At 39.2% G+C, this 22,378-nt stretch overlaps 1 protein-coding gene and 1 long non-coding RNA gene across 6 annotated transcripts in view; both read right to left on the reverse strand.

Moving 5' to 3' along the window:
* The window catches only part of raph1a (Ras association (RalGDS/AF-6) and pleckstrin homology domains 1a), a 69,300-nt gene extending 55,918 nt beyond the window's left edge, over positions 1–13,382 (reverse strand). For 3 of the 5 annotated variants that reach the window (XM_042426207.1, XM_042426203.1, XM_042426205.1), the window contains exon 1: positions 13,172–13,382. The gene's annotated coding sequence lies outside the window, so the exon portion shown is untranslated. Of the gene's footprint in view, positions 1–1,886; positions 2,012–13,171 lie in introns of all 5 variants that reach the window. The other 2 variants (XM_042426206.1, XM_042426204.1) reach the window with 1 other exon arrangement.
* A 720-nt stretch (positions 13,383–14,102) lies between these two features.
* LOC121906640 lies at positions 14,103–14,645 on the reverse strand. Its single transcript, XR_006098701.1, has 2 exons — positions 14,509–14,645; positions 14,103–14,273 (listed from the first exon to the last, which is right to left on the reverse strand). It is a non-coding gene; the product is annotated as an uncharacterized LOC121906640 (long non-coding RNA).
* Between the last annotated feature and the right edge of the window lie 7,733 nt (positions 14,646–22,378).

The following is a 22,378-nucleotide window of genomic DNA, read 5'->3' on the forward strand; positions in this document are numbered from 1 at the left end:
AACTCTTAGAATTTTTGTGCAACAACTGTTATTGTGTCACTTAAAGTTTTTCAGGCGAAAAACGTAACCAGTTAGATTTCAAATATGTGCTCAGTGTTTGTATATGTATGTATATGTATATGTAAATTTAGTATAGCACTCCTATAACACTGATGTGTAAAATTGGTGGAGTAACCCCTTTAACATCAGCATCGTCAATATGAGCATCATGGCTGTAGACTCTCAAGCTTTTAATGGAGTGTCTGAATTCTGTGTGTAAATTTATCCACTATATACAGTTGTATGCAAAGGTTTGGGCACCCCTTGTCAAACAACATATTTTGGTGAATTTTTTAATTGAAAATATGTAAACACAGCCTCTCAAGGATATAGAAAAAATATTTTCAGCAAACATTAATGCACAGTTACTGTTATGTCATAAAGTGAACAGCAATAAAAAAATAAATAAAAACATTGTTGTGGCATGTGCAAAAGTTTGGGCACCCTAAGAGTTCCAAAGTATCAGATTCTTTCTACAAGATCTCAGAACTTAATCAGCTCATTAGGCCTGAGGTATGTCAACAATTGTCATTAGGAAATGTCAGCTGGTGCCAATTTCAAAGCTTTACAAATTGTCTGACTCTTAAAACCTTGTGTGGACACTCGGCAACCTTCCTCTAAGCAGCTGTGTAAGACTCTGAAAATGAAAGTTATTGATGCCCGTGATGCAGGGGAAGGCTACAAGGAGGTGGCAAAGCACTGTCAGCTTGCAGTTTCCACAGTGTGAAATGTAATTAAGAGATGGCAGTTTAGGGGAACTGTGGAGGTCAAGATGATCTGGAAGACCAAAAGCACTGCCCTTTCAAATCAAAACCCCCACTTGACTTCAAAAACTAGCAGACGCAGGAGTGGTGGTGCACCATTCTACTGTGCAGCGATGCTTACACAAACAAGACCTTCAAAGAAGTGTCAGTAGAAGAAAACCTTACCTGCGTCCTCATCATAAAATCCAACTTCCGTAGTAGCAGAACATCTACAGAAGCCTGATGTTTTTTGGAAACAAGCGCTGTGGACTGATGAAGTTAAACTAGAATTCCTTGGCAGCAATCAGCAAAGGTATGTTTAGAGAAAAAAAGGAGCAGCATTTCATGAAAAGAACATCTTGCCAACTATTAAGCATGGGGGTGGATCTATCAAGCTTTGGGGTTGTTTTGCAGCCAGTGGCAACAGGAAACATTGCACAAGTGGAGGGAAGAATGGATTCCACTAAATACCAGCAAATTCTGGAAGCAAACATCACACCGTCTGTAAAAAAGCTGAAGCTGAAATAGGGATGGAGGGTATAAATGGTATAGAAAGTACACCCCTATGAATTTGGCCTACAGAATTAATTTTGAACACACTGTGCTGACTGGTAGAGCCCTCACAGATCCAAAGTGGCAATGATGTAACTACACCAGTGGGAGGCAGCAATGCACTAAACCGTACTTAATCTGCTGGAAAGAAGATTCACCGTAGGATTCGTCGTTGGAGAATGCATCCTCCGCGAACGTTAAGTGAATTGTCGAGCAGCGGTGGGAAGAAAAAAGCTGGCTCTGCAAATCAGACATCATTTTCTCAGGCATTTTCCAAAGGCTGTCCTTACCAGGAAAAAAGTCAGCGATGGCTCGACATAACAAATGCCGTCACTGTGTACATGAGTAAGGACATGGTTCCTTTTCAAACAGTTGACAGAAAGGGCTTTAACGAAAGAAAGATAGTGTTATAGTTAGTGTGATAGAGACTATGTGTGTTAAATGTAAATGAATGTTTATAGTGTCCGATGATTGTTCTGTGTGTACCTGCCCGCGAACCACAGATGGAAATTAGCTAAGAGGTAAATCTGACCCTGGCTGAACTTTGCCTACCTCCTCACCGCTTCATTACTGCAATGCCAACCAGATGGGGGTCTTGACAGAAAATGATCCAGATGGCGATTGAACAGCAGAAGGCCGTATCTCAGGTCCTTAAAGTTGATAAGAAAACCCAGCACCTGGCACCAACATGGCAAGAGATGGATATTTTGGAATCAGTAAGCAAGACCCTCAACCCCCTGATTGATTTCACAGATGCACTGTCAGGGGAAGAATACATCAGTATGTCATACTTCAAACCTGTGATCAATCTTCTCAATAACACTGTTGACAGACCTGACAAAAGGACAAGAAGAGGGCCATCCTCCAGTATTTAAATGAGAAATAGTCTGACCCTGCAACAGATGACCTGCTAGACATGGCCTCCCTCCTAGATCCACGTTTCAAAGCAGTTACATAGGAAAAAATACATCAAAACCAAAGCTGCAGCAGAGATTCAGTCACTGCTAGAAAGGCAGGCAACTTCCACAGAGGAGTCTCCACAACAGACTAGAGAAGCTGCAGAAGGAGGAGATGCAGAAAAAGCTGCAGAAACAGTGGCACCAAAGAAAGCAAAGCAAAGTCTGGGTAGCTCTTTCAAAAAGACTAATGTTCAACAACCTGGCCCAGTTACCCTCTCCAACAGAGATGCAACTGAAGTTGAGCTCAAGAGCTACCTGCAGGCACTGGAGGTTGATGGTGAGGCAGATCCACTGGAGTGGTCGAGGCTTCACCAAGCAAGGTGGCAAGCTTGACCAGGAAGTACATTTGTATTCCTGCCACTGGTGCCCCTTCAGAGAGGGCATTCAGCACTGGTAGCAACACTGGGATCTGCCACAGATCCGCTCTGAAGCGAGAGACGGTTGACAGATTTGTTTTCCTGGCTGATAACCTGTAGTAGCTGCTATAAGCAATGAGGCTGGCTAAGTAAACCAGCACAAACAGGAATGTTGACAGTTAGTATATTGCAGAACTAGAAGCCGTTTGCCAGGAAGAATGGAAGAAAATCCCAAATAAAAGAACTGAAAGACTTTTAGCTGGCTGCAAAAAGCATTTGCAAGCTGAGATATTTGCCAGAGGGATAGTTACTAAGTACTGACTATGTAGGGTGCCCAAACTTTTGCACATGGTACAATTTATGACATAAAAAGTAACTATGCATTAATGTTTGCTGAAAATATTGTGTTTTATATTACATGTCTTAGAGAGACTGTGTTTACATCTTTTCAATTAAAAAAAAATATCACCAAAATATGTTGTTTGTCAAGGGGTCCCCAAACTTTTGCATACAACTGTAGTACCCTCAAAAATTCTACAGTTTAAGGAAAAAAGTAGTGTCCATGACATGTACACTACTTTCTACTAAGAATCTCAAACTCTCAACTTGCTGCTTACTATTTAGTAAACTATTGAGTGTCTATTATATAGAGAGGGGATGATTTCAGATACAGCTCTTGTTTCTTTGTGCGTACGTATTTTTACTTGAGTTAGGTCAATGACAAGGCTATTTCCATTGCCTTCTGATGGACAATAAATTTGAATTTTATGTAAAGAGTTGGAGTGCTTCTCCACCACTCCTACGTCAAGAGTGTTCATGGAAAGTATGAACTCTAAAAACAAGGGAAACAGAGTCAGCCTCGACGCAACACAGTCAAAATGAAAGTCCTGATTTCCAGCTGCACAGCCTGCTCCTGGATCTCCATAAGGGCTGAGAGACATAGACACAGGAAGACAAAGAGAGAGAGGGTAGGAGAGAGAAAGTGGCTTGGCGAGAGTGATGCTGCTCAGAGGAAAAACACGAAGGGGAAAAATAAAAGAATTAAAAAAAAAAAAAAAAAAAAAAAAAACAGAAGAAGAAATGAGATTGAATTTTCCAAGAACGAGGTCTGTGCAGTAACACAGCAACAGCAGCCAGAATGACTCTACATCTGTCTGGAATTAGAGTGAGAGACAGACTGCTGATTTTGGTTGAAAACTGTATTTGAACTTAAGTGTTTTGTTCATGCTGGAGATGAAGGGAGGCCGTATGAAAGCCTGTCCAAAGCTTCCTGCCACAGCAGATAAACGCTAACATTCCTCTCTCTGAAGTATTGTTCAACACACTAAAGGACAGCATAAAAATAAAGGTAAAGCCATAATGTTGCTATATTTAGAAACTACATTTTCTCAATGCAACTGTCAAAAATATTGCTTTTACAATTGGAGTTCTGCAGATAGTGAATATTAAAAGGGGGAAAATTTGATCAGGCTTACTGCTGTGGCTAGGTATTCAGTCTCAATACTTTACTGGTACCGACCAAAATGTGCCCATGGCACAGAGTATCAAAAAACTGTCAAGTACCAAATGTTATCAGTGTGCAAAACACATGCATGTCTTTCTTGTCTAGGTCTGGGAGTCCAAAAAAATGTTTTCAGGTTATTTCTGCTACCCTGTAGAAAGCTCCCCTCATTTTTTTTCATGACATTTTCAAGCCCAAATTGTTCATAAGGCACAGGGGTAATCTCAGTGAAAATCTCTTGTCAGATATATTTTACAATTTTGCCTATTTCAGACTATTTAATTTAGAGAAATGCAAGGGAAAATGTAATTGTTAGAAATTGTATTTTCACACAATTTTCTGACATTTTATACACCAACATTATTAAATTAAAATAAAAATATGAAAACATAATCAGCAGATTAACTAATGATGAACATAATTATTAGTTGCAGCCAAAAACCTTTGGCAAATGTCTTATTTTGTTAAATGACAAAGGGGTTTGGTATCAGTACCAAAACTTATGTGTTATATCTGCACTAATATAAAAGATTTCAAATGATAACAATAGTTTGTTCTAGGGCTGGTTAACATGTGGTATCATAATGTGTAGCCACAGCAATGGGAATCAACAGAAACTAAAACACAACACAGCTGTTGGAGCTTGTCTACAAAAATGTTCTGCATCTTTTTGATGAACTTGCTTTGAGTCTACATTTTTGCTGCCTGTGTTAAAAGAGTACTGCAATAATTTAGCAATGCACTCCTATAACACTGTCGTCGACACTGACTCACAATGGACAGTTTGAAAAAAAGGGATCAAAATTGATACAGCACAAATGTTGTCTTTGTTTCCACACAGTCTTCTTCCATGTCAATACCTACCACCTACTAGAGCCCAACCAATATATCTGTCAGCCAATGTTATCAACCGATATTGGCCTATCACAGATATATCGGTATCATAGTTATTTATCATTTTTAGATTCCCAGTGAAGTTAACTGTTTCAGTGCACTGATGTCATTTTATACAATAAAGTTTATTGTTAAACTGTAAAATATCATGCCTCCGTTACATATCTTTGTGTTTGATAACCACATTTGAGAGATCATTGCAAAAAATGTATGTTTATGTATATTTTCTGTATATATCAGATTATTGGCCAATACATCGATATCAGAATTTTTTTTACTCCCTAATATCGGTATCACATCAGCCCCAAAAGTCCAGTATCAGTTGGGCCTTACCACCTACATTACCTACAATGCAATTCGACTGCTGACAGTTCGATCTTAGAGCGCTGTCTGCTATGCTAGTAACGGCTAATGTAGCCTCAATCTGCTAACTGCAAGCGGAGATGAGGAGAAGTCTACAGAGGTCTGCTTCCTAACTCCAGATTTTCTTTCATTTTCAGACTTGTCAAGTGACATCACCTGAGGCCATTTATCAGATTTCACACTCCCTCTGGAGCCACAAAAGGTTTTAAACAACTTTTTTTCCAAATATGCAGTAATACTCCGACAAACAGACTTTGAAAATTGGTGGAGTTTTGGTTTGTTTTCCAAGACTTGTTGTTTGACCACGTCACAAGGACTATGAGAGGAATGTCCATCACACCAACACCAGCCTTCCAAATGACATCCCTGACCTCTGAACCCTGAGGAATTTGTATGGGGTTTCCCTGATACACATACCACAGAAATAGTACCACAGAACCAGCAAAATCCCATTTCTACTGTTTTGGTAAGATGAAAGTCTTGAAAATGCAACTAACACAATTTTCTAAATTAGTGAACACACCATCAGAGTCCATTTCACTGTTAGTGCTCACTTGTCCTCTGTGTTTTTTTATGTTCTTATAAAAGGGACAGTGTACAGCTTTAACATAAATGTCACCATTTGATGCACTGTACCAGAATATTGCTTCAAGCTAATTCGCATCTGTAGTCCCTTGGCAGGTCAGAGCAAAGAAAAAGCACGCACACACACACACACACACACACACACACACACACACACACACACACTACACAAAATACCACATCACAAATGTATGCTTGTCAAATAAAAGCTCAGTAAATTGTATTTCTCCACCACCCTACAGTGACGGAAATGCATTGTTTGTATTTGTTCAGAGTTTGTTTGTATGAGGACTCAAGAGGTCTGTTTCACCAGCCTGCCCCTAACATGTGATGCAATAAGACATATGGGAAAGGATCATAGCATGCATAATTATCTTGGCTGCGTCCAGAGAGAGACAGTTTCTGTCTTAAATTCACTAAGTTGTACTTTATGGTTTTAACCATTTTTAAACATGTTTCTTAAAGTTTAAATTTGGATCCAGTACCACGACGAGATATTTAAAATCAGTGACTATGAATATCAGCGTTAGAAGGTTGTACCATGTTTACATTTAGACTCAGACATGATTGATCAAGCCAATGTGCAACCATTTGCTTGGCAGCTGCTAATTCAGCTGTTTTGGCATTTGTGTATACAACAGTGTCATCTGCTTAAATCTTCAGTTCTACATCATGACACTGTTGAGGGAGATCATTAATATACAGGCTAAATAATAGGGGACCTAACACTGACCCTTGTGGAACACCCATCGTACACTTCATGTTACTGGACATTGCGTCACAAACTTTAACACATTGCATCCTGTTAGATAAATATGAAGACATCCATGCCAGTGCTCTAGATGAGAAGTTAAATTTAGAGAGTTTCGATATTAAAACAACATGATTGACTGCATCAAATAGTTTACGCAGATCTAAAAATACAGCACCAACTACTCCTCCTTTGTCGAGCCTTGATTTAATTTGCTCTACAAAGTGCAAGGTAGCAGTTCCGGTGGAATGATTTGCTCTAAAGCCAAACTGCATACCAAGTAAATTGCTTGTATTAAGAAATGTTGTCAGTTGTTCAGTTCAATGACAACTTTCTCAGCAACCTTTGATGGTTGAACCTTTGATGATATGGTTACTGGCTTCAAGGTGGTCTCCAGATTTAAAAATAGGTATGACAATGGCACATTTCCAGTCATCAGGGAAGAAACTGTGCTTAAAAGACAAGTTAACCAAATGTGTTATGGGGGAGTTGTGTGACAATTGTGTGATTTAACAAACATGGTGTCAGCTTTTTAAGTTGCTGATGATTTTGTTTACTTGTGACTCATTGGTCTCATTGGTCTCTAACAGCTTGTTTGGTTTATAGAACAGTTAACTAAGGGGAGGCAGAGGAAACCAGAGCACTGTTACCTCATCTGGATACTCCATTAATACAATGTTTGTCTGTATGTGTGTGTGGGAAGGAGAAACTCACGCAGGCTGAGTCATTGTATTCAGCATGCGCACACACACAGATTCAACATCAACATTAATATGAGATATAAAGAGGAAACAAGATACATGAGACTCTTAATGCCAAAACTTGCAAGACACACACACACACACAGCTGGTATATCAGTCAGTTCAGTCTATAAAGAGAGCACAGGCAGCTTGTGTGTTTGAAATAATATCGTGTGACCTTAAAATGTCCTTAAATGGCTTCAAACAATTTTAATCAGTGAGTCAGTGAGCTAACACTCACTGCTTTCTCTCCTTGTTCTGTTGTGTACTTTTACTTTTTAAAATCAATTCACCTTCCACTTGAATCACCATTTTAATCACTGTAAATGTTTGTTTGAATTCAGTTTCCTGGCATTGGATTTTGACTTTGTTAAAAAATTAGATGCCAAGGAAAAACAAAAGGTTTTCTTTAAAATTTAATCCAATATCTAATCCCAACTGGATTGAAACTATACCATTTCATTAGTATAGGCAGTCGTCTTATTGCCACATATTGACAAGCCTTTCGTCCATCTCAGCTGTCCAATGCACCCGTACAACAGCTTGTTGTTTTTTCTTTCCATTCATTCACTTTCATCTCCTTCTAGACTTGTCTCTCTCATTGGCTATTGTGGGTTCCGCTCGCAAAGCAGTGACATAATCATCCAGATTTTAAATCCTAAGTATCAAACATGTTTGAAATTATCGGGGTGGCCCTGATGAGTCTGTGAGCAGTTATGGAGATTTAAGATTGGATCTGTAAACCCCTCACATTACCAGATAATCTGGGCCGAACATTAGTACCAACCAAGGTCCCAGACCAGATTTCTCCTCCAATTGTCGGGAGGGGTGAATCGGGGATAAATCGGCCCAAAACTCGTATACTGTAGTCTGAGCCTGTCTTAAGTGTACTTGGTAATAAACTGTCAACGGAGTGCATCTGAACAGCAGTCTCTACTGGTGACAACTCATTTGTGGAAGGAGTTTAAATTGTGAGAAGGAGGAAGGCAACATACTGTCACAGTCACCATGACAGATATTACCAATGAATATCAAATTAATGGCAGCCAGTGAAAATGGAAATACTTAATAGAGGAGGAATTTTGAGAACCATCACTTTAGAGCTACAACAATTAGTCCAACCACAGAAAATGAATCACCAACTATTTTAATAGCCCATCGCTTTGAGTCATTTTTTATGACAAAATGTCAAAATTCTCTTGTTCCAACTACTTAAATGTGAACATTTCCTAATTTCTTTAGTCCTCTATGACAGTAAACAGAACATCTTTGTGGACTGTTGGTCAGGACAAAACAAGACATCTGATGTTGCATGTAGGGCTTGAAGAAACAGTGACATTTTTCACCATTTTTTGACATTTTATAGACCAAACAACTGGAGATTGAGAAAATATCTGACAGATTAATCGATTAACAAAATAATTTTTTGTTGCAGCCATATACCACTCATTGAATCTAGACAAGTATGTAGTGTTTAGGTTAGCCAGTAACCTGACTGAACCTCCAGGTTCAAATTAGCCATACTTGCCAGCCCACATTAGGCGAGTTAGCCAAGAAGCCTTGCATTTTATCTACTTGGCAACCCTTATCGCATTGCAATAAGCAAATAGGCACTCTACACCACTGCCAACCAGACAAACTGTCCATCACACACACACACACACACACACACACACACATCTCCAATTTCTTGCTCCAGTCCTAATGCAGTTTAATGTGTGAGTGTCTCTGCAGGGTTAGCACTGACACAGCAAAACAGACTGCACTATAGACTACTACACAGTAGTGCTGCATTACACTATACACTACACTACAGCGTAACAGACTGTACTATATGTTAGTAGTATTCATGTACATGTGAAATGATGTTTCAAATGTGGTAAGTGCACATTTAGGCACATGTTTTCAGTAACGGGTGTGATAAAATTTTACATGTGCTTTTTCGTAGTGGTGGTTGCTTCTTAGATTAAAATGATGGATTCACAACTGCCAGATGTCTCAAAATGTCTGAGCTTTCTTGAACACACCAACCAGGAAAAGTGTCAAAACACTCCCTAATCACAACTGCCTTACCATGCTAAAATAGTGTTACTTTCAGAACAAAATAAAAATGACTAAATAAGAAATCAAGGCCTGGAGTGGAGTGTCCCTAGCAGATGTACTCTGTTGTTCCTTCACACCCTCTCTGCCTGTCTTACCCCTGGGACGAGGAGGAATTTCCTGAGAAAAGGAGGGATGACTTTTCCATACACTTGGCAAGAGGGAGACACACAGAAATACAGACAGAGAGGAAGAAGAAAACAAAAAAACATCAGATGGTGACCTGGTTTGACCTCTCGTAGCCACCAGTGAGAATATACTGACAAACTGCACCAGAGCAGCTGATACAGATGTAACCAGTGCATTGATATTTACAAGATGACTGCAGTTTCTGCCAGAGGAAGCACACAAGTCCCACATCGTCTCTTTACACTTGAAGGCCTGCCTCGTGACTGGAAATGCAGATGTACAATTCCCACAACGGACATCTAATAGACATTGCAAAGTTGCAGTTTGACTGACATGCGTCAACTCAAGTGTTATATTATTGCCGGTTAGTAGAAAAGAGTACAAACAGATTTCTCATATACTCTGCTGAAGAAACATTATATTATAATAATCTGTATACGACACATACTGTATACAGTAATTATGTATTACTGAAATAGGAAGCAGCACATGAATATCAACAGAAGATTTAATGAAAATCAATAAGTTTTGACAAGTAGTTTTTGAGATAAATGGTTTTAAACCAAAGTGTGTCAATGTGAAATTCAGACCTGATGGTGGCACTACAGAAAGGGCACGCAAAATCATCAGCTATTATCGTGAGAGGAAGAAGAAGAGGAAGAAGAATTTCACACCAGTCCGTTCAGTTTTTACAATATCTTGCTCAGAAGAACTGACACCGCCATCCTTAGGACCTAGTGGAGCTAAAAGTAGCCAGAGATCATAAAAAAACTTCATGTTCAATCACAATATTATCAAAAGTTGGGATATATGCTTAATTAGCATCTGAGAAAATGAATGTCATATTGCATCATGAGGTCCCTGCTGATTCACCTCAGTATTGGTGAAAGCCAAATGGCAATGGTGCTCAAATCATAACTCAAACACAATCAACAGAAAATCCAAACTGCTTGGTTGCCATTTGATGGATCCCTGCAGTACAGTGCGGAAAACACAGCAGCAATTAACGCAATAAGTGAAAGATAGTGAATAAGGACACAAGGATCCTGCGGGTGTGAGGCTGACTGGCTTGCCAGACACAGTCAGAGCAGCCTTTAGTTGAAGTAGGGCAGTGGGGATTTTTATACTCCAGTTAACCCTCAACACTACTGGGAGATACGGAGTTCTGCCCCACTTTGCCACATGCGAGTGTGTTATAGAGGTGGAATGTCTCAGTCTGTCAGAATGATTACACTTAAGCTCTGATGGGCTCGATTATAGATTACAATGCCGACAGAATCCTCCATCACTAGTCACTGAGAGTAAATTTGATTCAGAGTATTGGAAACTGTCGGGTGCTATATTATCAAACCATGTTTATATTTCTGAAAGTAAGATATCAAAAAAGTATCAGCTTTGTATTGGATATCAAAAGTAAAGTAATTAGCAGTAGTGTAGAAAAAACAAATACCAAGCGCTAGAGAGGGTTAGGAGGCATTCAGCCACAGAAATCCCCGCATCAAAAACAGCCTCTTTATTCATTTCAACTCTTGCAGAAAAAGTTGATCCTAGCTCAACTCTTCCAAGCTCATCTGGCAACAAAATGCATTAGCCAATCAAATACGTGCAAGGGCACAATCCAGGTAGAATACCCTCTGTGTCCCTTGTAGGATTGTGCCAGAGATGGAGACAAAGGAAAAAATGACAATGATCATTTTCAAGGTTGGAAAGTCCTGACTCAAAGCAATATAAACTGCTGCCCATGTCTTCACAACAGACTTCTCACCAGTACAATACAACCAGTGCTGCACTGCTTTAAATAGGTGAAATCCTATGTTGATCTAGGGCTGGGTGATATGGACAAAATCAAATATCACAATATTTTTGACCAAATACGTCGTTATCGATATTGCAACAATACTGTAGGAATGACTATTGGTGCTTTCACAAAATATTTACATAGTGAGATTTTTGATATATAATCACCAGTAATGTGGATATAATGACTAAGTGGGTAAAAGCAAATAATAGAACAGCTAGAACAGTCTGGTAAGTTCAGAAAATGACATCACTTTACTGTAATGCAGCCTTTAAAACCAGGAAAAGACAACACTTATACCAGATCACAATATTACAATATCCAAAATCTAAGACGATATCAAGTTCCATATCACAATATCAATATAATATCAATATATTGCCCAGCCCTACGCTGACCTATCAATTCCTTCATCAGAGGTATCTGCGGTGATGAACACCGTGATGCAGAATCATGAATCTACCACTGGGGTTAGTGTTGGTTAGTTCAATCTGCAATCTTGGCTCACGTTTTTTAAGAATTGGACTTGGTAGACAGAGAAAAAATAAATAAATACAGATGGAACTTTACTCTCCAAACTAATACCTAAACATTATTGCTCAACATCTTTGATCTTGACATGAACATTTTCATCTTAAATGCTAAACTTAACCATCTCAAGACTTCCATCTAAACATTAATAATCATATTATTAAGCCTAAACCCAAATGTTTGGAGTGGCAGGCTGATCACAATACCCCTACACAAAACCCTGTCAGGTTGCTGAGACAGTGAGACAGGTTTACCTGCATGAAGTCAGAGACAGTGAGACTGTCTACAGCAGAAAGTCAAGCTGGTGAGACAGATTGAGCAGAAGGAAGACAGACAGACAGACAGACAGATGGCAGGCCTGCATGTCTGATGATGCTGAATTTAAGATGACTTCAATGAGACTTGGGGTTAACCCTGTCCAGCTTGCCTATTAAAGAGAATACCAATAAAAACGACACCACATAAAATTATCTTATTCGGGCATATACATTAATTGTAATAAACTAAAAATGCATGAAGTCAGTAGTATGGCAGCTGCAGGGGAACACGCCCATAGCTGTGTAATGCTATATGAATGCCACGCCTTGCTTGTGTCAGCTCTGCACGCCTGGCCTCCGAGCTGCAGCGCTGAACCTAAATATTCCGGCTGGAGAGGCGCTGTCAGCCGGCTGCTGCTCCCCGGCGAACCTGCGCATCCAGGCCGGGAGTGTGTGTTCTGCAGGCCCTGCGGCGATTAATAATACAGCACCGAATAACACACATGCACAACGAATAACGGCGCTCACCGGGAGAAATCAGCCCTGTGCGCACATGCAGCCACCACTGAAATGCATTTAACCCGCTTAAGTGAATGAAAGCCTTTTTTTCTGTGCAGCTGGTCGTTTTCTGAGTCACCCCCCCACCCCTTCTCCTTTCTCTGCATACACATGCAGGCACTAACGGGCTTAATTGGCTTTTATTCCAGCGGATGTTAATTAAAGGATCTGCTCTCCGTTCGCCACACAATAAATGTCTCGGTTTGAACAGTGAGGAGTATAAATCCAAAAAGCAAACAGCGAGGAAAAAACAGAAAACACTGAATGTGCTGGGATAGAGATGCGTTTAGGTGAGGGGGGATCGGGCTACTTACCGTGCAGATGCAGGGAGATTTCTGGGAGAAAAGCCGCAGCCAGCAGCGGGAGACAGCGGACAAACCTCCCGGTGTGACGGTCAACGCTTCGTCGGGATTTCTGCCGGTTTAGTCCCGGTTTTTACCGACTCCCCTTTCCCAGATATCCCAGATTTCCCTGATTTCCCCTACTGCCACACTGAATCCCAAAGCTGCTGTCACTGCTGTCAAGTTAAAGGCGAGCAAAATGGACTACTTCCGGGCGTGAGTTTCACAATAAAATCTCCCACAGAGCCGTGTGAAATTATCAGCTGACACAAACGAAAAAGAAATCAAACAAACTAACCTTTATTGACCCTTTATTATTCAGAAAGTTTTCAAATAAAACCTACTAATTAGATTAACTTTTCAAAATGAAGCCTTAAATTTTTCAAATATTGTCCATAAATAAAATTTCACTCATTTAAAGGTGCATTGTGTAGAATTTAGTGGCGTCTAGCGTAACAGATTTGGCAGTATGTTTTACTGCCAATAGTGTATAATCACCTGAAAATAAGAATCGTTGTGTTTTCGTTACCTTGGAATGAGCCCTTTATATCTACATAGGGAGTGGGTCCTCTTCCATGGAGCCCGCCATGTTTCTACAGTAGCCCAGAATGGACAAACCAAACACTGGCTCTAGAGAGAGCCTTTCGTGTTTTTTGCAAGTTTCACGGCCACTGTAGCTTATTCTACATGCTTGGAAGGGGAGGGTGAGGGGAAGGGTATTCATTTGGGTGCAATCTGCAACCTCAGATGCCCCTAAATCTCACACACTGATCCTTTAATCCTAAACGTATTTATCTTTCTCATTACATTAAATGTGATTTCTGCTTCTTTGCACACACCCTATACCACATATCCAGCCTTTTCAGACTTTTCTTCATTTGTTGCAATGAAACACACATTCAAATTGTCATTCATATTCTTTATTGAATTTATTTACGTTGCTTTTATAGAGTGCTTTTGTCCAAAGCACTATGTGATGTGCAGCGAGCTACCATGCAAGGCACTGGGGAACCATCAGGACCAATTGGGGTTTGGTGTCTTGTTCAAGGACACTTAAACATGTGCACAGGAGGAGCTGGGGATCAAACTGCCATTAGTGGACAATGATCTGCTGGTCTACCCTGTACTATGTCTAGATATGTTGTTAACATTTCCAGATGGCAGTGCTCAGAGCCAGGTGAAATAATAACCTGTAGTATCAAAATGATTAATATGGTTTCATTATTATTTTAAAATATTAATAATTAAAAAATACGATCAAGAAATAAAGAAAATGCATTTTTGATATTTTATTGTGAAAGTAAAATTACATCACTTCCGGCATTCCACAGTCTGGCTTGATGTATCCTTAGCTCTTTACCGGATCCCAAAAAACTCCGCGGGAGCGCGTATCCATGCCCTGCGCGTTCCCGGTGCCTTGTTTCCTGTCGTGCCCAACCCAGAAATCAGCCTTAACCAATCAGTCCTGATGAAGTCATTCTATTCTATTCTATTCTATTCTATTCTATTCTATTCTATTCTATTCCGTTCTGTTCCGTTCTATTCTGTTCTGTTCTGTTCTATTCTATCTATCTATCTATCTATCTATCTATCTATCTATCTATCTATCTATCTAGATATAGATATAAATATAGATATAGATAGATATATAGACAGACAGACAGATTAAATTAAACCTGAATAAATGAGAGGAAAAACATAACAAAATGCAGATGCTTCAACACAGGTGCACTATATGGTACAATTAAGCAACTGACATCCAATCATGCTCTGTGGCATGTATAAAAATGCTGAGGTCCAGTTGATTCTGAGGATGTCAAGAGGAAAATATCTAAGTGACTTTGAAAGAGGGTTCATTGTTGGTGTACAGATGGCAGAAGCTTCAGTCACAGACTACTCAAGAAGCTGGTGTTTCATCAGGAACAGTGACTAAAGTGACATCTGCATCTAGATCTATGGGAAAGACATCAGTAAATACAGTCAGAAATTGTGGTCAAGATGCCCGTGCATTAGTGCAATATGTAAGCAAAAACAGGAGAGCAACTCTTCTTGACCCCTACAGTGAGGGGATCCAGTGGCTCTGTTATGTTGTGGGGGGCATTTTGCTGGCATGGTTTGGATCCACTTGTCCCCTTAGAGAGAAGGGTCACTGTTAATCAATACAAAGTTGTTGTGAGTCATCACCTTTATATTATGATGAAACATTTCTATCCTGATGGGAGTGGTCTCTTTCAAGATGACACACACACACACACACACACACACACACACACACACACACACACACACACACACACACACACACACACACACACACACTTAAGTCAGTACCTTGTCCAGTCTTTAAAATGCTTTTTATACCAAAGTCTGACCTCTAGTGGTCTGAGTCTGGTACGACAGAGAACTGAAGGGTGAGGTTGTCAAATAGGTTGTTGAATCACAGCTGTACAAAAGTGTGTGCATACAACACAGTCACATGTCTGTTTTATGTAGTTACGTAGCTTTTTCAAGCTACATTGACTATCTGGCACATCACTTCAGTGACACATTTATACTGTTAATGGTTATTAGTTAAATAGTTATTATTTTTAAATAAAATGAATCCATGAATTAATTAACTGTAATAATGATGTAATTTTTAAGTAGGATTTTAAGGGGATAATTAATGGATTCTTTAAAGGATTGTAACATATGGATTATCCGCAGTTCAAGGGTTTTTAAGGGGTAAACCTTATTAAAATCGACTTAACATGATTTTTTTTTTTTTTTTTGCAGTTTAATGTCCTCCTTGTAATACTTGATAAACTTAAGATAAGCTTAGCTTTCACATTTTCAAATGAAGAGATCTCTATAACATACACCAATACCACAACACCATCCCCCACTGCATAGACCCAGGACCACACCTGGGAAGCAGTCCTAGTTGAACCTAACTGATAGGTCAAAGGTGGGAAGCTGGTGAGGGATCATCTTGCTCTAACAAATCCTGCTGGTTGTACAGGAAGCTTGTGTGGAGGAGGGTGGAATCTGGGGGTGGATATGAACTTCTCATTTCCTCCATGAGACGCTGGTGGGTGAAAAGAATCGACTGGTAACTCTATGCTGATATTGTGTATTGTGGACGTACATGGCTGCCCACACCCTCCCAGAGTCAACAGTAACATTCTGAGTGCCAAGGACATAGTGCACAGGGAATACAGCCATTGGAGAAAAAGGAAAACACACAGAAAAAACACAAGCTTCACAACACAGCTGCAAAGGCAGATAATAAAAACAAAGGAATCAGGGCTGGCAAAGGGTATTATTTGATCCCCTCTCCATCCATGCTGCTATGGCTAACAGTAACAGTAAATCCTAGGAGAAAATTAGGCACTGCAGGCCAGACCCACAATAAGAAAACATTGTTAGTGTATTGAGGGTATCCTACAGCAGAACAATCAGGCAGACAGCAAAGAGGAAGGAAGAGGAGGTGATATGAGCTGCAGCTGTAAACCACAAAGTAATACTCCACTTGTGTATATGTGTTACAGTGGATGACAGTAATAATCATTGTTGCCGAAACCTCATAGATTGTGTTAACCTTTTAACAGCAAACATTGTATGCATATATGTGAAATTTAAAACCTCAACCACAGTTTTAAATCAGTACAAAGAGACTCCACGTCAATCAAATGCTTGACGTCATTTTTCCATCATTACAAAACTGAATGTTGCAAGAGTGTGATAAACCACAGAAGCACAAGCAGACAGAGACAGAGGCAGACAGATGGTTTTCTGTAGGTGCAGTAAGCAGACATCCTTTGTTAGCTTACAATAGAAAGTTGGTGGAAAAATGAATAAAAATAAAAAACTTACATAAAAAAACAATATCTGCATTACATACCGTATCTCAGTGCCTTGACAACCTTTCCAGTCCACAGCCCAGATTGCTATCTGAGCCCGTCACGACACAGGCAGTTGTTTGTGCTAAGCAGTCCATCAGGTGATTTTGTTCAGAGATAGAGTACTAGGTAAACACTCGTAAACTCACTCTACATGCCTTTTTACACAGTTTACAACCTCTCTATGACCCCAAATCTACATATACATCAGAGTAACTCAATAAAAGTGATGGAAATCATAAGAAAATGCATAAAGTCTCTCCACCTCCAGTCAAAAATGTGTTTTTTCTTCTTGTTCCTTCAGCTGGATGTTTGAGATTCACTGTGCAGAATGATGTATGTGCAGAATTTGACACTAGGGGCTGTTGTTACATTCATCTGCTAAAGGAGAAAAGTTTTTCTCTGCTCACCGTAAATATGAGTTTTAGGTGTGTACCTGCAAGCATGATTTGTAACATCACAATTAGTTTGGAGCCAACTGTGGTCCAGTATGCAACTTTCACAAGTGTGATGTGGAAATTTGAAGCCTCCATTATACATACACTGAGAATGGACTTTTAGTGAAGTTGGAGACACCTTGTTTCCAGCAGTAAAAATTTTTGAAATTAAAAATATTTGTATATTCATAGATTCAATAATATTTAATGAGGGAGAAGGAGTAGATGTCATTTTAAGGATTTTATTGACATATTTGAACTTTTTTTGGTGGAAAAACTGTATCAGAGGCAAACTAGTATTCAAAGTAGAGTATTTTATATACATCACACATAGCATAAAACAACGCTAATCATTATGTCACAGGGCGCCACCTCACATGAACAAAAGCTCAATTTCTCTTTGGTAGCAGTAAACACAACACGTGCACCTGCAGATAACTGATATATCCTCAGCTTGCATAGACATTTAGGGCTGTTAAACAGTAATAGATGCCATGTGTACAGAAGACACCGGAATAACAATTGTAAAATTACAATTTGGAGAATCAGAGTATTAACACAAGTAAACATGAATGAAGAATATGTATACTTGAAGGTGTCAAGCAACTTTCAGGTGCCGCCAAAGCTGGTAGGACCTGAGCCACTTGACTTCCTGTTAAATCACAAGTCTTTATAGTTTTTTCACTCTTTATCATGAAGACACAGAAAGAGGGCAGACCACACATACACACAGGAGGCAAAACCCAAAGACACCACACACAGAGGGGGAGAGGAGACACACAGTCTGTTTCTCACAATCACAGAGAGCCTCTCTCTTAGTAGACAGACACTCACGCAGCAACTCTCACTTCTGGAATGAACTTTTAGTCATTGTGAAAGGACTGCTGGACTCAGTCTGTGCGTTCTGAGTGCATTTTACACTTTTTTTCCCTTATCCAGATAACGCATCCAGATACCTCTACATCATCAGTGGGATTTTTTTTTTTTCCTGAAAAACCCGATGCACACAATCAGACATATGCAGTGCACAGATAATCCACCAGGGTGCAAAAGACATGCAACAGAGGACCTTCTTACTTACTTAATATTTTGTAACTTGTTTTATGATAAAATTGTGTTGAAATTGTGTGTATCAAATTAGATATAGCAGGTATATAAGATCATTTATCTGTAAATCTGTCAATTGTCATTTTATTGCATTTCATGCATTAGGCATACCATAAAGCTACATACACTCTTTTGATTATTTAAGGAAACTAATAAAAGACTTAAATGACATAATTAGATATATTTAGAGTATAAATTGAGATACTTATAGCCTATATTGTATTTTTTATATATGCAACTTGATGATCGATGACTAGTTGGATGTTGCCATGGCTCACTTGCTGATAACTGTCTTTTGCTCATTGATATTCACTAAAAACTGACCAATCCAGAGATGAAATACACATTCACAATACATAAATAATTTGTTTTTGGTGTCTATTTTTAGATGGCAAAAAGGCACAGTGTTGAGGATGTCCTGAAGATGATTATGGATGGTGATACAAGTGAGATGGAGCAGATACGGGAAGATGATGATGGTGAAGAGGAATGGACTCCTACTGCAGTGTGTACTGACGGAAATTCAGATGGTAGTGATGAGGAAGACTTGCAAGATGAAAGAATCAGAAACATTCAAGTTCATGGGAGGATGTGACTTTCTTGATATGGTGCATATACCTGCACTACAAGTTAAACTTCAGATCCTGAATATGGTATATGTATATTTGGTGGCACACTGTCAGTAATCAGTAAATGGAAGTAATCAATGCATGGAATCTCTACAGAAGAGACCAGAAAAAAACAAAACCCAGGCAGAAACCCATGGCCCTGTGAAGGTTTCAGGCTGCGGTTCATACCTCACTCACAAGCGCAGAAAAGGGCAAAATCAAGTGTGGCAGACCACCATCCTCTCCAGAGGCAGGAGGAACACCTCCCTGCAAATGGTCAACCTCTAGTGTTCCCCCTGATGAGAGAAAGGATGGAACTGATCAGTCCCAACATTGGAAACCCAACAGAAATGCAAGGGCTGCACAGGCAACCACTTCTCCAATGTCAAAGTCCTTCTGTGCCTGAACAAGAACAGAAACTGTTTTCTTGTGTACCACAATGCAAAATAGGTTGTGAAACAATGAACCAAAAAATGAACCAAACTAACTGAAAGGTACCTTTTTCACCCTGTCGGTCCCATTGTCCAAACGCCATTTTGGATTTTTGGAGCCAGAAGTGACCATATTTGGACAAGAGGGTGAACCTGGCCCTAATGCAAGTGGCTAGCTTGATTAGCACAGTGCATTCATAATTGACAGTCTATGGCTTCATCCAAAACATCATAGTGACATGCTATTTAGTACACTAAAAAAGTTTGTGAGATTTTTTAGTATGTCCGAAACCTTAGTATGAAACCAATGGTACGTGAACTGCATACTATTTCCGGGGAAATATTACAGTATGCAAGCAGGCATACTGTTGGCATAAATATCCCACAATGCAATGCAGTAGTGACAACAACAACAATAACATAAAAGACAATGGTGGACAGCGACCAAGGCAGCTCTGGCGTTATGTCAATAACTCTTCAAGTAAGGTTTCACTTTGTTAGATGTAATATATATTTTAAATTGGTTCAGAGGTTACATGTCTCCAACCAGCAAGGAGGCTCTCAGGAAGTGATGTGATAATTACAGCTCAGTGTGTCCGAAAAGATACATACTACTGTTTATTCACACAAACGTATGTTGAACGATAGTACACATATTGAGTATGTAGTGCAAAGTATGTGATTTTGGACACAGCATATGGTTAACTGTGATAATGCTAATGCTAATTTTTGCTGGTGAAAAACAGGCTTAAAACCATTAAAACAAAATGTGCTTAGCGGAAAACGTTGAACATCCAACTCTTTAGGGGTTCTGTTAGTACAACCAAACACTGAACAAGATCTTTTTAGGTGACCAAAATGTTAAAATTCACTTTCATGAACTGAAAACACAATGAAATAGCAACTGAAATGGCTACGCCTATACTCTGTGAATCATGGTTACACCATGGTTATGTTACCTAACCAATGTTGTGGCGGTGGTAGTGACTTGCCAGTTATGGCACCCAACTGTCACCAAAGTGGCCATGCCCTTAATTACACATAACTTTAAGCCTTAATAAAATTTAAATGGGTGAGTTATATAAAAATTCACTCCGTGTACTGTTGTCATGAACAGGGAAAGTGGCTATAGAGACCAAAACCATTTTTTGTACTAGGCTGTAAACATGTTTATTTCTGCTGTAAAGTTGGGCATTTTAACATGGGGTCTATGGGGATTGACTCGTTTTTGAAGCCAGCCTCAAGTGGCCATTCAAGGAACTGCAGTTTTTGGTACTTCCGAGTTTGCTGCTTGGTTTCAAAATGTAACAGCAACATTGCTATACAAAAAGTGTCCTGGTTACTCTAAATAATCAACAAAACTATTTTTACTTTCAAAAGTTCTTACAATCGTCTCTTGAAAGAGATGCAGTTAAATTTTTTGATCATCACAAGAATTATAATGTGTGGCTCCAACTTTTGGCAACAATGCATATTGCAATTTAGAAATATCAACAAAAAAAATTACAACAACCTGGAATTAGAGATTAGTGTGAGGGGGAGCTGGCAGGTATTTCAAAACCCAATCAGATATTATCAAAATGATCTGGGTAGCTGAAAATCACTCTGAACAATTGTGGGGTTTTGGTGTGTATGTGTGTGTGTGACTTGGTTCAAAAAACCTTTTAAAACTTGAGAACATGTTTTTTTGTTCTACTTAAACATTTTTAGTCAATACTACAAACCTGAGTTGAACATTTCACCAGAATTGTAAGGAACATATCAACTTATCAATATTAACATATATCTAGTATCCATGTTTTCTTGAAGTTTATCTATGAATTGCAAGCAAGCAAACAAAAGAGCAAATGAATCATCGCTCCTGCTGCCTCTCTTGCTGTGGTAAAAAAAAAACAACCCACAGACGCTCCCCGGTGCATGCTGGTCCTATATTGACCGACCTACCTATATAACTTGAGGTGATTATAGTGACACCCAATTCACAAAACAAAACAAAAATAACACAAAGGAAAACAAAATACTAGTAAACAAAAACTAAAAGGGCAAATAATCAAATTAAACAAATAACTAGCAAAAGAAAATACTTTAAAAATGTACTCGAAATAAAAGCTAATATCTAGAGTCATCAAACACTCAAAACAAATACTAATTATTATTAAACAAACTAATAAATAGCTCCTACAACATTGGTATTAAAACAATGCTGTGATGATTATCACAGTGTTATTTTTGTCCACCGCATCACCTTCTCATTTTACCATTGTTATTTATCATATTACTTTATCTTTTTTATGTTTTATGCTCAGTCATGAATCTTTTATGTCCAGGCACTAAGTCCATAAATCTGTACTTTTTATTGTCGCTCCTTAATGACCACAACATTTTTGAACACTCCCTTTAAAATTTATGAGAAAAGGAACCCCCCCCCCCCCCCCGTGGGTTTTTATAGGGGAAGGCTCAGAATGCTTCTCTAGAAAAAGTCAGAGGTGTGATGGGAAGCTCTTTCATCTAAATGTGGGCGATATGGTGGTTTATAATCCCCCTCATTGCCTTTATATTTCTGTATGTGTATGTTTGAGGCGAGATTGTATTTGTATGCCTTGTGCATGTGTATAAGCATGTTTGCATGCATGGGTGTATGTTTGTAACAGTGTATACAGATGTGTGTTAGTATTTAGATGTGTGTGCATATGTTTGCAGGCTTACCTGTTTTGTG

Source organism: Thunnus maccoyii, chromosome 11 (genome assembly GCF_910596095.1).
Source record: "Thunnus maccoyii chromosome 11, fThuMac1.1, whole genome shotgun sequence".
In the NCBI taxonomy this organism is placed as follows: Eukaryota; Metazoa; Chordata; class Actinopteri; order Scombriformes; family Scombridae; genus Thunnus; species Thunnus maccoyii.